This window comes from Mesocricetus auratus, unplaced genomic scaffold (genome assembly GCF_017639785.1).
Source record: "Mesocricetus auratus isolate SY011 unplaced genomic scaffold, BCM_Maur_2.0 Super-Scaffold_100010, whole genome shotgun sequence".
Taxonomy (NCBI): Eukaryota; Metazoa; Chordata; class Mammalia; order Rodentia; family Cricetidae; genus Mesocricetus; species Mesocricetus auratus.
This window is the reverse complement of record NW_024429194.1, coordinates 42,918,863-42,934,257: the sequence shown is the minus strand read 5'-3', so window position 1 is coordinate 42,934,257 and position 15,395 is coordinate 42,918,863. Positions and strand designations below refer to the sequence as shown.

Sequence of the window (15,395 nt, the reverse complement as noted above, 5' to 3'; positions counted from 1 at the left end):
GAGCCACCATGTGGTTACTGGGAATGAACTCAGGACTTCTGGAAGAACAGCTAGTGCTCTTAACCTCTGAGCCATCTTCTCCAGCCAAGATATTTGAATTCTTTATAAGCATACTTTAGTAAAATTTTACTTACTTTCTAAAACACTATATTTTTTAAACACTTAAATTTTATCTTAGCAGTGTATACATATTTTTTCTGGCAAAAGCATATTTGAATATAAACTTACTTTAGTAAACTTTGACTTTCTAAAACCTCATGTTGATCCAAGTTTTTAAATTTTACCTGAGCAGAGAAAGCTTCCTCACCACCAAAACATGGCAATTTCAGGTACCAAAGACCTCACTGAGACCTTGTATAGAAATAAAAACACGCCAGGCGTTGGTGGCGCACGCCTTTAATCCCAGCACTCGGGAGGCAGAGGCAGGTGGATCTCTGTGAGTTCGAGGCCAGCCTGGTCTACAAGAGCTAGTTCCAGGACAGCCTCCAAAGCCACAGAGAAACCCTGTCTCGAAAAACCAAAAAAATAAAAATAAATAAAAACACAACTGCAGGATACAGGGAGGTTTTGTGATGACCCACCCACATGTAGACATGCATGCAACCCACTCAGCAACTTGGATGGTCTCATTTTCTAGTGACTTGGAGGTCAGGCCCTCTTTAATGCCAGCACTCAGATGTCCCCCTTTGAAATACTTCAAATCAATCAAAAATACTTTTCAGGCTGGGAGTTGGTGGCGCACGCCTTTAATCCCAGCACTTGGGAGGCAGAGGCAGGTGGATCTCAGTGAGTTCGAGGCCAGCCTGGTCTACAAGAGCTAATTCCAGGTCAGCCTCCAAAACCACAGAGAAACCCTGTCTCAAAAAAAAAACTTTTCAGATCATCTCTGCACTTGTTTATTATTTTCCACTTGCAAACTCTTGCGACATTTGATGTCCCAAGATGGTTTTCCAGAAATCCAGCTAAATATAATAAGCACACAGCACTTCAAATCTCAGATTGCTCTATTATCAAAGGCAGCAATATTATTACCCTTCTAAGTCAGCCACTGGACTGGAAAGTCTATTTTCATAAAGTTGCCAGTATCCTAATATGCCCAACACCTAGAAACAAAACAGGCAGGCGGATTTCAGTTCTGCAAATGTCTAATGCTGCCGACTTGATGCTTCCCATCTCCCCTTGCCTCCCCTGCAGGGAACAGGGGTTAAAGGTCAAGCAAATGAATCACTCCAGTCACCTTTCTCCTGAGACTGAGGTAGGAAGTGACAACTTCCATCAGGAACCACATGTTAGCCCAGCCTGCTGGTGCAGGACTGTAAACCTAGCTATACAGAGGCTGAGGCAGGAAGCCAGTGAGCGTTGAACCAGTGACAAACCTCAGTGGGACAGCAATTGCCTCACATGCACCGGGCCCTAGGTCTAATCCCCAGCCCCACAAAAGCCCAGTCCTTGTTGCTGGAGTCAGCCTCTAACTACAGCAGGGAATAATAGCCAGGTGCACCCGGGGACGGACCACAGGCACTAAGGGCAACACCAAACATAACAAAGAGGGAGTGTGTTGAACCCCAAATATGCATCACAGCCCAGAAAGGCTAGGGAAGTGCCTGGACCTAAAGATTATCATTGGTTCATATAACTATTGGGAATTTTCTGGAGGCAAATGGGGTTGGGGTATTTCCAAATATAAACTGGAGTTTCACTTTTTTCTCAAATAATGCCACAAACTCAGTTAACCTGTGGGGAAAATTACATGGTTTTACTGAAAATACTCATTTTCCACACGCACAGTTTAGACTACAGTTTATAAAAAACGTGCTTGCTGAACCCTTTAATAGATACTTAGAGCGGTCTCAACAGAGAGAGGTGGAAGGAGGATGGGACTGTTTCACCCATGATGAAAGAGACCAAAATGACTCATCTATTGTCAGCTGAAGGTCCCATGGGGAAGACAAAGAAGTTCTGAAATCCCCATCTAATTACCAAATCCTGTGGGCCACCCAAGTGCAACCTTTCAAATCACCTTAAAGCTCGCTGGTGCCGCAGTGGTAGAGCCATAAATAAGTAGACTGAAGCCAAGCCCCGAGCTGCCCAGCTTGTTCAGTGGGACCAGTAAAGCAATGAGCACAACACAAACTGTGGAGCCCAGGCATAAGCTACTGTTCTAGCACTATCTTCCCAACTGACTGGCATGCAGCAATTCAGGCTGATGCAAGGCATGTGGGCCACCCTCTGTAAAGGAGCAGCCTAGCTATGTCTGCCCCCAGCTACCTTATAGTAAAGAATCGAGGCACGGATTATATGTGTGTACTTCCCCAGAGAATCGAAAACTATGACCAAGCACTCAAGCACTACTCTAGATGTGGAGACATAAGACACAGAAACTACACTCAAAGAGTTGAACAACTGCGGAAAACAGACACAAAACTAAACAGGATGTTTGAGAACACATGAAAGTGTCATTAATAACTAGGAACAGATCATGGTCAAATGACAATATGTACACAGGGATCCTCCCAGGAGGAAATATTATACCCTAAATTAACCTGTAAGCCCCACCTGCCCAAAGACCAGGTAACTTCCTGGGATTCTGGGAGTTGTAGTTCTTCAAAAACACAGCAAAGCCTCATGGGAAAGTACGAGTTTTGTCCATATAAGCCCTGACAACTCGTGTCTTGGGGTGACTCTGCTGAAGTTTCCAGGAGTGGTCCTAACCAAATTCCATCTTGTCAGTATTTAAATTTTTAATAAAATGCTTGCTTAATTTAGCCAAAATGGTGGAATTGATTTTTCTCTGGCAAAACTCAGGATTAACAGAAACCAAAGGCAAAAGAAACAAACACATAAATACACACATATGAACAAAAGCAGAATTTTAAAGTTACCTAGCTATCAGCTTCGGTGTGCTTAAAAAGGACTTCATGAGAAGTACTTAACTGTTTGCTCTTTCTGTCTTATTTGAATGTGCTAAAAAGTGAGGCTGGGTCTTTGTTACTGTTTCCTAGGGGTTCCAGGCCAGTGACCAGCTCTAAGCAAAAGGTGCCTAGACAGCTATCTGAAATGACAGACATATTCAATGGTGGCAGGCCACATCCATGAACCCCCTTTCTCCTTTTAGGACTCAATGTGTGACACTGACCTTGATGACCAATCAGCCTCCAACCGCTTCAGTCAGGAAGCAAACACAGCAGGCAAGGGCAGACAAAACACTCTCTTGGACTTCAAAGATAAGAAAAGATAAGGACAATGTGAAGGCCAGAAAATCCTCCGCCTGTCATTCAGGGCAGAGGAAAAGTTTTAAAACACTAAGAATAGTAGAGGCTATCTTTTCATCCCTCTGATTGGCCTTAAATGTTTTAAAGATCATTTTTGTTTGTTTTCTGTGTGGGTACATATATGTGAGTGCAGGTGCCTGTGGTGGTTAGAGTCATAGGATCCCCTGCAGCTAGAGTGGCAGAGGTTGAGCTGCCTGACATGGGTAATGGGACCAACTCAGAGGAGCTGTATCTGCTTCTAACCACTGAGCCATCTCTCTAGCTCCTTAAATTATTTTCACTATGGACCATTACCATTAATGTTAAATAGGTTTTCCAAAACAATTCTGCAGCATGGGCACAGTGATACAGGAGAGTCAGAAGTTTAAGGCCAGCCTCTGCAACATACATAGTAAGTCTGAGACCAGCCTGCATACACAAAACCTGATCCCAACAAAGAAACAAAAAATCCCAATTGTGCAATGTATAAATTCTTGGGATCTGACTGACTGATAGTTGAATGATCTGAGCTGGTATTTAGATAATAAGTTTGTGAGAGCTAACACTTAAATAGCTACCCTTTATCAGGGAGTCCTGCCCACCATTGTACTGAACCCTTTACAGAGAGACAGATGTCTTGCAGAGGTCCCTTTCAATATGGATGGACTTATGTCAAGGGTGGAATAATGGGTTTAACAAATGCTTAAAAATAAAGCTGTGTGGGGCTGGAGAGATGGCTCAGCAGTTAAGAGCACTGGTTGCTCTTGCAGAGAACCTAAATTCAATTCCCAGCAACCACATGGTGGCTCACAACCATCTGTAATAAGATCTGGCACCCTCTTCTGGCCTGCAGGGATACATGGAGGCAGAAAACCGTATACATAATAAATAAACATTAAAAATAAATAAATAAATAAATAAATAAATAAATAAATAAAGCTGTGTGGCCGGGCGTTGGTGGCACACGCCTTTAATCCCAGGACTCGGGAGGCAGAGGCAGGCAGATCTCTGTGAGTTCAAGGCCAGTCTGGTCTACAGAGTGAGTTCCAAGACAGGCTCCAAAGCTACACAGAGAAATCCTGTCTCGAAAAACTAAATGGATGGGTGGATAGATGGATGGATAGATAAAATACAGTTCTTATAATGCCTAAGATCAATGACAAATAATAAACAACTAATATTTACTTCAAACTTACTAAGGGGCTGGCATTACTCTCATTACTATAAACTACTTGTGTATACTGAGCTATTAAATCCTTCCAGCAAGTCACTTAGGAGCTGATATCATTATTGCTACCACTTTACAAGGAAACAGAAATTTAAAGAAGTCAGATTGTTTTGGGTAATATAGCCTGAGTAAAATCAACACTAAATGCATAGTCCCATATGCAATTCAAAGTCAATTAATGACCCTAAAATAATACACGGACATTTCATGTACTTGGTGCTTCAAATTTCAGTGTCAAACACCAGCAACTATAACTAATATTTATTTTGTATTGTTTTATTTGTTAATCCCATGACCCTGGTACTTAACTGATAACTGTCATTCTTCTACCCAGGGAAATAGTTGATACCAACTAGATAGATAGATAGATAGATAGATAGATAGATAGATAGATAGATAGATAGATAGATATCACTTCTATAATCTTTCTGTGTCATTGTAAATTCTTCAAAGGAATAGTATATGAGAAGTTTCTAGACTTCTCTAAAGAGCTAAGTCTCAGTTCTCATTATGACCTTGGACACATTACTGGGAATGTCTGTAAGGGTACAATAACTGTGACTTCACTTAAACAAATGCTTTTAGAAATGTTTACATAGTCCCAACTGCCCAAACCTCTTACTGTTTCCCTAAGAAATTATTTTCATTCAGCAAACAAATAGAAATAGTTGTAAAACTGTTTGCTTAAAGGAACTTGCAAACAAGTGTTTCTGTCAAAAGAATTAAAAGAAATTTTCAGACTGGATGCTACTATAGATAACCCAAGCATATTTTAACATTAAAGCATGTTCAAATAAACAATTCCTTTTTAAAGCTAACTTGAAGCTACCTTTATGGATATATGAAGTTCAAACAACAAAATTGACTGATAACATTTGTCTTATTTTAAATCTACTAAAAATATGCCAGTTTAATACTTCCACTCACCAAAAACAAAACAGAAAGGCAGACACCACACGTAACCCTCCAGTGAAAGGTGTCGAATTGGACTACAAGATCGAGAGTTGAAGACTTGTGTCTCAGTTTTCTATGCACTGCTACTGGAGTGTGATCTGGGGCAAACTTCTTGAACCTGAACTTCAGCAACTTTGTCAAAATATGGGGCAAATAAAGATCCATGTCGTACTTTCAAAGGTGGCTTTGGAGTGCTAACCAAACACCAGAATGCTAAGCTTTATGAGCCCCCAAAGCAGGGTACAGGATGCCCCTGGGAATCTGCTACCAAGGAAAAGATTAGCACATTTTTTGATCTTTTTACACTAATGGGGAAACGGAAGTGATGGTGACCTGCTTAGGACACTCTGGTAGAAAATCCTTCTGCAGAGTTAAAGGCAGCAGGGGCTTCTCTGCACCTGCTTTTCAGGGGCCTTGAAGTGGAGGGGTTCAGTGATGCACACCCTGCATGATGTAAAGGAGAGCCCTACAGATTCAGATCAGTGTATTACTCAGCCTGCAGCAGGGAGCTCTTGCAGTAGGTAGGAAGAGACCATAACTGGACAACAGCAAGAGAGACTCTGCAGCACTCATCCCTAGATGAGATGTCTTCATCAAATCCCTCCCCCACAGGCTCAGGGATCTACGGAAGAGGATGCAGAAAGACTCTAAGAACCAGAGGTGGTGAATGACCCCAAGGGAACAGTATTTCCAGGCATAACAGGACTGATGTATATATGGACTCAGAGACTGTGACAGGTACACAAGATTACACAGGCTCAAACCAGGCAAAAATCCCAGCACAGAGATGAGGAAGTGAATACCAAGTCTCACTCCTAAACAAGAAGCTATGTGTAGTTGACGCCTGCTGGGAAAGGGAAATCTGTTTTCTCCAATGGAGGGTCACTGGGAATACCAACTACACTCTAGGGCAGGCCCCACGACCTGGAGTTGCTGGCTAACAAAATGACTCCGTGTTTGCTATTTGCACACTGCTTGTTTTGTTTGGGTATTTTAATCTTATTAGGTTTTTTGTTTTCTGATTTATGGGTTTTTTCAGAGGGAACAAGCATGAAGTTAGGTGGTAAGGAGATAAGAAAGATCTGGGAGAGTTAGAGAAAAGAAAAGAATATGATCAAAAATATATTGTATATAAAACTTTTTAAACAAAAACAAAGAAGAGTTCTCCTCAACAAGAACTATAATCAAGGTCTCGGGCGTCTTAAGCTTCTTGACATGTAGAATACATTCCCTCTTTTCTCTACCATCTAAGTTTCTGGAAAACTTTTGATCTTTATACTTCCAGGCTCTACACTTTACTACTCCATTCACTCTCCCACAAGAAGCAGTCTGGTTCTGCTCCAGGCGAAACTTTACATGCAAAGGTCTCTGGCAGTTTCTAGATGGCCAAATCTAGGAGCCTTCATACACCGAATCTGATGGAGCACTCAGCAGTGTGACCTATGAAGACCCACTGCACACTACCCTCATGAATCCACTGGCACAGCCACCTCTGCCCTTTCTCCTTGCCCATGGATGCCCTACTCTGCTGTCCCTATGCTCAGGTGACAAATACCCCATCGGTCTTTTGTCTAGCATCTCTTCTATTCTCCCTAATGATCTACTCTTTGTCTGTGACTTTAGCTACAATTCACGAGGAAGATGGAGAACAGAATATTCTAGGCAGCATTTAAGACAGCTTCTTATATATGCCCTAATACCTACAATGCACAACCAACTACTCAACTTACCCTCCAGCCTGCCTCCTCCGAACATTCACTACAGAGAAAAGACCATACCCCCTAAAAGATGAATATCCCCTCTGGTATTTCTAGCTGACTCACCAATGACCAACTACCTACCTACCTCTGTGGTAGCTGCCAAATCTACCCACCGCCCTGTCTCTCTACCACCAAGTCATCTTCCAGGCAGTCTCCCAACTCATTCACAACACTGCCACCCAAGTAGGCTTTCAGAAATCAAAACCCTGTTGTCTTCTGCAAAACTATTACTCAGGGGAACCTATGTCACTTTCCTCCCAGCCCTTAGCTCATAATTTCCCTCTACATTCCTACCACAATCCCATTCTGTCTCCAGTTGCAAAGAATTTGGAATCTCCCTGTTTTACTGGCTTTAAGCCCCCTTCCCGCCACCAGCACCCTTAACCTCTCAGTGCCAGCACTGTTCCTCCCCAAGTGCCCCAGCCCAGGGTGTCTGCAGCTCATCCAGCCTTCACATCTGTGCTGAGTAATCACTTTCCCCTGGCTTCCCAGGCCCATCTGGACCTGCCCCTATACTCCCCAATAATATACTGATTGTCTCCATTATGAGATCACATAATCCTTAACGGGGCCTGTTCTCCTCTCTGTCTCCCCTATTGAACTGTAAGTTTCATGAAGCCAAGGATTGTGTGTGTCATGTTCGAGGTTATTATCACACCTACAGACCACACAGTGATGTGTGTGTTCACCAATTTCCCAATTAGCTAATTACCTACAAGTAAACTGGACAAATATAGAAGACGGCAGCTTTACTTTGTACTGAATTATAAACTAGTTACTCAACTTAAGATAGCTGGATATAAATAAACCTCTACCTGTCTCATGAATGTTGCATATAACTGGGGAATCCAATTTGAAAGCAAGCTCAAATTAACAAACAAAAAAAAGTAATATAAACAGTATTCTTGGCATCTTAATGAAATGGCCTCTCACCAGACCAAGGTGGTCCACATCTTTAATTCCAGAACATGCGAGGCAGACACAGGAAAATCTCTGTGAGTTCAAGACCAGCCTGTACTACACAAAGAGTTCTAGGAAAGCCAGGACTACATTAAAGAGAACCTACCTCAACTAAACAAAAGTAAATAATTAGCTGCCTCTCTATTTTCACTTTGATTTTTGCTCATAACTCATCTGCCATCAAGATTAGTGACACTCATCAACCAAATCATATTTTTACTGCATAGTCTCCAGGAAAAGCTATGAAGGCTTTTTAGCATTTGTTTATGGCTACAGTTGCCAATGAGATAGGAGCAGACTTTCATCACACTTATTGCTAAATTCTCTGAATTATTTGGTTTGCACTTGAAGCTGGAACACATACCAAGTCAGTTCTGAAAGAAAAAGAAAAATGAAGAAAGCAATTCCTTGCCAGGTATTCCTCCATACCTTTTCTTTCAAGGAGTAAACATTCCCCAGTAAGGAAGCTGGCAGTGGCCAGGAGCACAGGAGTACAGTGGCAACAGACACTTTTGTTCCTGCTCTGAGGGTGTGGGAGAGGGTGATGTGAAATAGAAGAGGGCCAGTCACTGGGAAAAGAGAAGGAGCAGCTACAGTCTGGTGTCCCTGGGAACCGTCTAGAGAGGGAGGACCCTAAAAACCAGCCTGCATAACAAATCAGACCTTCTGAAACTGGTAGAATATTACCAATTTCTCAGTTTGCCTTGTAAATATGTAAATGCATGACCTCATCACAGAATGTCTGCTGTCTGACAAATACATACAAGCTTTGGATGCTTGTAGCGAGTGTTGTACTGGTTTCCATCTAGCTTGGTTGTCTAGGTCCTAATGACAAGCTCTTCCTTCTTTCTTTTTTTTAACATTTTTTTAGATTTATTTATTATATATACTGTGTTCTGCCTGCATTATGCCTGCAGGCCAGAAGAGGGAACCAGATCTCATTACAGATGGTTATGAGTCACCATGTGGTTGCAGGGAATTGAACTCAGGACCTCTGGAAGAGCAGTCAGTGCTCTTAACCTCTGAGCCATCTCTCCAGCCCCAAGCTCTTCTTTCTTTTCTGTCAAATGATTACATATCCCTCAATCCTTTATTAGCTGGTTGTATACATCAACTGGAGGTGTAACCGAACACCTAAATCCATTCATTTTAAAGAAAACAAGGGCTTTTAGCTAGGTGTGGCAATACATGCCTATAATCCCAGAACTCCAGAGGCAAAGGCAAAAGGATAACTAGCTCAGTTCAGATGAGGAACATTCGGGATGGTTTAGCTATGAACAAGATGGCTAGTTCAAAGCTAGCCTGGGCTACACAAGTTTCAGGCCTACCTAGGCTATATCATGAGATCCTGTCTTAGAAAAAATAAATTAATAATAAAAGGAAAGAAAAAGAAACAAAGGAGCAGGGGTGTTTAGCAAAGTTTCATTGATAAGCGTTCTTTTCTAGTACTGCAGTAACACATTTAGTGTTCTTTCCACAGAAGTTTGAATTTATTGCCCTACTGAGGAACACCATGCAATCCTTACAGTATTACTATTTTCTACCTCGTTGTTTTCTGAAAATTAACTTTCTGCTATTTTTCTAAGTTATTTATGAGCTTTACTGTTCACATTGTTTGTGCAGTGTTTAGATTCAAAATGTATTCTCCATAACATAGGCAACTTTGAAACATTTATTGATCTTTGTGGTTATCAAAAAGTACAAGTACACTGTCAGTGTTTTGAAAAGAATAAAGGCAAAATAAACAACTCTTATTCACTGTCTAGCTGGGGAGAAAGCACTGTATAATAAAGAACAAAAGAGAAAAAGAGAGAGGAAGGAAAAGAGAGATGTTAGTTGAGACATACTGTACGTATAGTTCTCTATTGTTTTTCTCCCACTTAGCAAGGACTGAACCCTATCCCATTCTTAAAATTCTTCATAAATATCTTGTAAGATTTGTGTTATGGTATATCTTTTGATGGAACCATAATTTGACTACTTCCCTGTTACTGGGTACCATTGCCAATTCTTTTCTACATAAAAGCATATTCAGCATCACGTTGAATTTAACTACTCTCATAAGTTCCTTTGGACTTCTAAAATAGGAATTTCTAAGTCAATGGGGAGGAGCACTGTTGAGGCTTTTTATATATTCAGTCAAAGTGATTTTCAGAAAGGCTGTACTAACTGTTTGCCTCTCACGGCATCTGAGAGTGTCTGCTCCATGACATACTACTTGACATGAGAATTAAAACTCTTTGGAAGTCTATAGTAATTACCTTATTATTGTTTCCATTTTCATTTCTTTGATTAATAGAAAAAGTTCAATTTAACATATTAGCTATTTAATTCTAATTCCCATGATAGTATGTTAACTTACTACTGCCAAAATTAAATTCCCACAATAATCAACTTGCAAAGGGTTTATTTTGACTCACAGTTTTCAGTTATGAGTCGTCGATCTCGTTACATTTGGGACTGTGGCAAGGCAGCACATCAGGGTCACAGTGCATGACAGAGCACTGAACAAAAAGACAGAACAGGGAAGATCCAGAGCCCCACGACTCCCTTTGCTGGCATTCCCTCAATGTCCTAAAGACTTCCTACCTCTAGTAAACCCCACCCCTTTTTTAAATGCCTCTACAAGGACTAAGTTTTTAGCACACAGGCCTTGAGGTACATCCCAAATCCACATTATAACAGTCTGCTGTGAAATAATCCTTTTGTATGCTGTGCATACTTATTACTTGCACTGGTTAATAAAAAAAAAAAGCTGACTGAATAAGGCAGAATAAGGTTAGATCAGAAAGTCAAACTGAAAATGCTGGGCGGGGGAGAGGGAAGAAGGATGGAGTCAGGAGTTGCTAGGAGACTAAGAAGAAGCAAGATGCTAGAGGACAGAGCCACATGGTAAAACATAGAATACTCGAAAATGGGTTAATTTAAACGTAAGAGCTAGTTAGTAGTAAGCCTGAGCTATTGGCAGAGCATTTATATTCATATATTCAGCCTATATGTCAGTTATTTGGGACCAGTTGGGACAGGAAAACTCCATTTACGTCTGTCTGTTAGTTTCTTATGTTCATTTTTCTGCTAGATCCTGTATTACTTTCCTATCATAACACAACAGATCTTCACACTCTGGATTGCTTTAAACAATATTTCTCATCAGCTCAACTGGGCTGGCTCCTATCTCGAAATTCTGTTTTAAACTTAGCTGGATTGTTGACAAAAATCCAGGTTTTTGTAGCTTCGTGCTGGTCTTGGTAGTTTTAGGCCTTCCAAATTCCTCAAGACTGCCTGAATTCCCACTCACAGGTATCATCCATCTCTAAACCAGCTACAGTATGTTGTGTCTTCCTATGACTTCCCAGCAACAGAAAACTCTACACTGTTTTATGGGCACTTGTAATTAGACCCACCTTGATGATTTCACCATTCCGCTTTCACGTGTGTCATGTAATATAACACAGTCAGGTAGTAACATCTTATATGCACAGGTTCTGGGGAGGAGCAAAAATGTTGGAAGGATAGTTTGGAACTACAACTGATCCATTGTCTTAGGTGTCAATTTTTATAATTTGTATGATTTATGATAAATCTTCAGTGCATGAACCTAACAAATGAAATGCCATAAGCTATACTTTTACAGCAATAAAGGCTGATGTGTGGTAATAAAAATTCTGTATATAGAATACTGGTGCTGGCTCAGTTCGTTTTATGCTAGAAGTTTCAGTGGCACACTTGTTGCCATCTGCAATTTCTGAGGTGGGTGCAGGGAGCACAGCAGGATGCTGCCCCCTTCCCAAGAGGCAGAGCCACTTTTATGTCTGGATGGGATCATTTCTGGAAAATTACATTTTCTCCTAAAGACAAAATGCTTGAGGTTTTGCCTCTTACTTTGTATTTACATTTGAAGATACACTTGTTCACCTACCAGTGTGTACAGAATCCTGTGTATGGGATGCTTTTTCTATAATGAAATATTTTTATTTGTGGGAAAAAAAAGAATACTAGTGCTGGAACATTTTAATTGTAGTAAAATACTCAAAACATAAAATTTACCAAAGTAACTATTATTAAGTGTACTAAGTCCATCATTATCGTGCAGTGCAATCTCCCCAGGTCTTTCCATGTCTCGACCCATTCAATAAGAACTTCCTCTTCCATCCCTCCCCAGGCACTTGATAATTACCTATCTGCTTTTCAATACTGGAATATTTGATAGTCATCAAATGCCCAGTCTAGTGGCTGTTCCAGGCACTTAAAAATATCAACTTGCCAGGCATGGTGGTACATCCATTGACACCTAAGACTCTAGGACAGTTGTAGTTCCAAACTGTCCCTCTTCCAACATTTTTGCTAATCCCCAGAACCTATGCATATAGGACATTACTACCGGACTATGTTCTATTACATGACACACATGGTGGTGCATCCCAGGAGAGGCAGGCGGATCTCTGTGAGTTTGGGGCCAGCCTGGTCTACACAGGAATTTCCAGGCTAGGCAGGGTTACATAGAGAGTAATCCTCATTAAATCCTTGATGAGGTGGCTATTATTCCCATTCTACAGATTAGGAAACAGCAAAACTGAGTAAACTTCCAAGGATGACACAATGACAAAATGACCAAACAAGAACTTAAGCTGAGGCAATGTGACTTCAAAGGTCTTGCTAGAACATGGCATTGTGAAAGCATTTACTATAAAGACAAACACATCAGACCTTGATATTATTTCTTGGTGTATGACATTTACTTACATACTTCTTGTCAATTTAACCTAATATTTGATTCCTAGCTAAAAATTAGATTATGTTACCAAGATAACACATGTTTATTAACCTTTTAAAGACCTATTTTTTTTTGCCAAGGTATTTTCTTGCAGTAAATGAAACAAAAAATATTTGGTATTTTATTTTAAGCAAATCACTTATAATGGTACTACTCTATAGTGCTGTATAAGTACAAATCACAATTTGTTAGGATTATTCAAAATATTTTAAAGGAAAAACCAAGATAGTTCTCTCTACTTGCGTGGATCAAAGAAAAAAAAAAAGCAAGAACTAAATACATTTACAACAACATAGGTCAGTCTGCTTAACCTGTCAAATTAAAAAGCAAACTACATATATAGGCCAGTCTCTATTTGTCATTCAGACTCAGCAGAATTGTTTCAGCTTAAGGGATGGGCCTCAGAACTCCTTATTTTTTTGTTTTTGTTTTAGCTTGGTAAGCTTTTCGTAAACACCAATTTGTCATCAGTCCTGTGGCGTCATTTACTATACATTCAAAATGGGCAGAGTCAACAGAAAACGATCGTCGCGTTTCTCTGGGGGCTAAAAGCTCGGCTGGGGATTGGTTTCTATGATCACCGGGGAGAGGTTCCTTAAAAAAAACAAAAACAAAACAAACAAACAAAAAACACAGGAAACAGATCACCTTATGCAACTAGTTTCTAATTTCTGCGTTTACGTGATTCACAAAAAAAAAAAAAAAAAACCCAGCGGATTGTGTCATCCCCTCACTCATCACCCACAAATGACGCGCTATCTCCAGCCCGAAACACAGCAGAAAGCGGTGCGTGGGAAGCATCCCTGCGACCCCGGGATGCTCCCGGGATGTGTCATCCCGTCCCTCTCCCGACCCGCCCGCCCGAGGCCGCAGCCAGGCGGATGCTCACCGTGGCTTTGGTCCGGTCACCCCCGCGGCCTGCCGCCGACTCCCCGCAGGGCCCCGACCCAGGCAGCCCGCCCTCCTCACCGCCAGCCACTCCGCTCCAGCCGCCGACCATCCCGGCCCGGCTCTGTTTACAAGCGGCTTCTGGCGGTCCCACTCTCAAATGCTTCCCCGCGGCAGCCCGGCAGCCAGACCCTGACACACAGGGTTCCTGCTCGCGAGGACCGGCCCCTCTTGCGGGAGGAGCAAGGCGGCCGGGCGTGGCCTGACCTTCTTATCTCATTGTTTGCTACACAATCTTTATCAAAGGCTCTGTCCCCTCCCCGCTCCTCCCAACGCAGAAAGGGGTGTTTGCACTTAAAGTTGTCACTTGGAACCTACTGGGACAGGGCCAGCTGTCAGCAGTTGTCAGAGCTAAGGGAATCTCTCAAATTCAATGCTTTCCAAAAGTAGAAAAGAAGTGCTTTACATCTCTAGTTAGGTGCACGAGTTGGGAGGGTGTGGTCTCTAACCCGGGTGTGGATTCCCAGTTTAGCAGACAGGGCATTCCGGGGGGGGGGGAGTGTCACCTCTCGTGAAGTCTCACAGTGACTAGCCACTTTTGCAAGGTTGTGCTGTCCCAGTTGGACAGTTGTCTTCCTTTCAGTTTCCAGTCTCAATGTCTATCACAACATATGTCTTAGTCGATTTCTCATTTAAAATTAATAAGAGACGGCTACAAGCCTTTAACCCCAGCACTGGCAATCAGGAGGCCGAGGCAGGTGAAGCTCTGTGAGCTAAAGGCCACCTGGTCTACCCAGGGAGTTCCAGGTCAACCAGAGCTACAAAGTAAAATGGACCCTGTCTCAAAAGCAAAACCAAGCCAGGCAGTAGTTGTTCTCGACTTTAATTAATCTCAACACTTGAGAGTCAAAGGCAGGCAGATCTCTGTGAATTTGAGGCCAGCCTGGTCCACAGATCGAGTTCCAGGACTGTCAGGGGTACACAGAGAAACCCCGTCTCAAAAATAAAAAAGAAAAGAACAAAACAAAACAAAAAATAAAAGTATGCTGTATCTCCCAAACGTAATATTTCCTATATGGTAATTATATTTAAAATTTTCAAATTTAGGACTAATGTCCAAAATATAGTCTGTAGCCGGGAGACTAAAAGGCTCTGAAAGAAGCAGCACAATACAAGCAGTAACAATGTTTCTCCTAGTTTAAAAAAAAAAAAGATTCCAGCATCCTCTGTGCTTGAATTATTGAAAGCAAATTCAGAGTATAAAACCTTACAATGAAGAAAACAAATTCAAACACTCTTCTTTTTTTAAACCTATGCTTGTAAAACGACTAAATTTGCTTCCTGTCACTAAGACAGGGTGCCAATGATGACCTCATCTGAGAAGCTGCTGACTGGTTGTCATCTGGGAATATTATGTTCCTCTAAATTCAAAATAGTTAAATTCATGTCGCTATTCAAAAGGCTGCCAGCTACCATCACCCTCACTATTTTTTAATAGACTGTGGGGGTTTTGTTGGTTTGGTTTGGTTTTTGGTTTTTGGTTTTTCGAGACAGGGTTTCTCTGTATTGTTTTGGAGCCT

General features: G+C 41.5%; 1 protein-coding gene across 3 annotated transcripts in view; it reads right to left on the bottom strand.

Annotated features, from left to right (window-relative positions):
* Plekhm3 (pleckstrin homology domain containing M3) overlaps window positions 1–14,004 on the bottom strand; it is a 151,160-nt gene extending 137,156 nt beyond the window's left edge. For 2 of the 3 annotated variants that reach the window (XM_005070565.4, XM_040753447.1), the window contains exon 1: window positions 13,817–13,968. The gene's annotated coding sequence lies outside the window, so the exon portion shown is untranslated. Of the gene's footprint in view, window positions 1–13,816 lie in introns of all 3 variants that reach the window. The other variant, XM_013113798.3, reaches the window with a different exon arrangement.
* Between the last annotated feature and the right edge of the window lie 1,391 nt (window positions 14,005–15,395).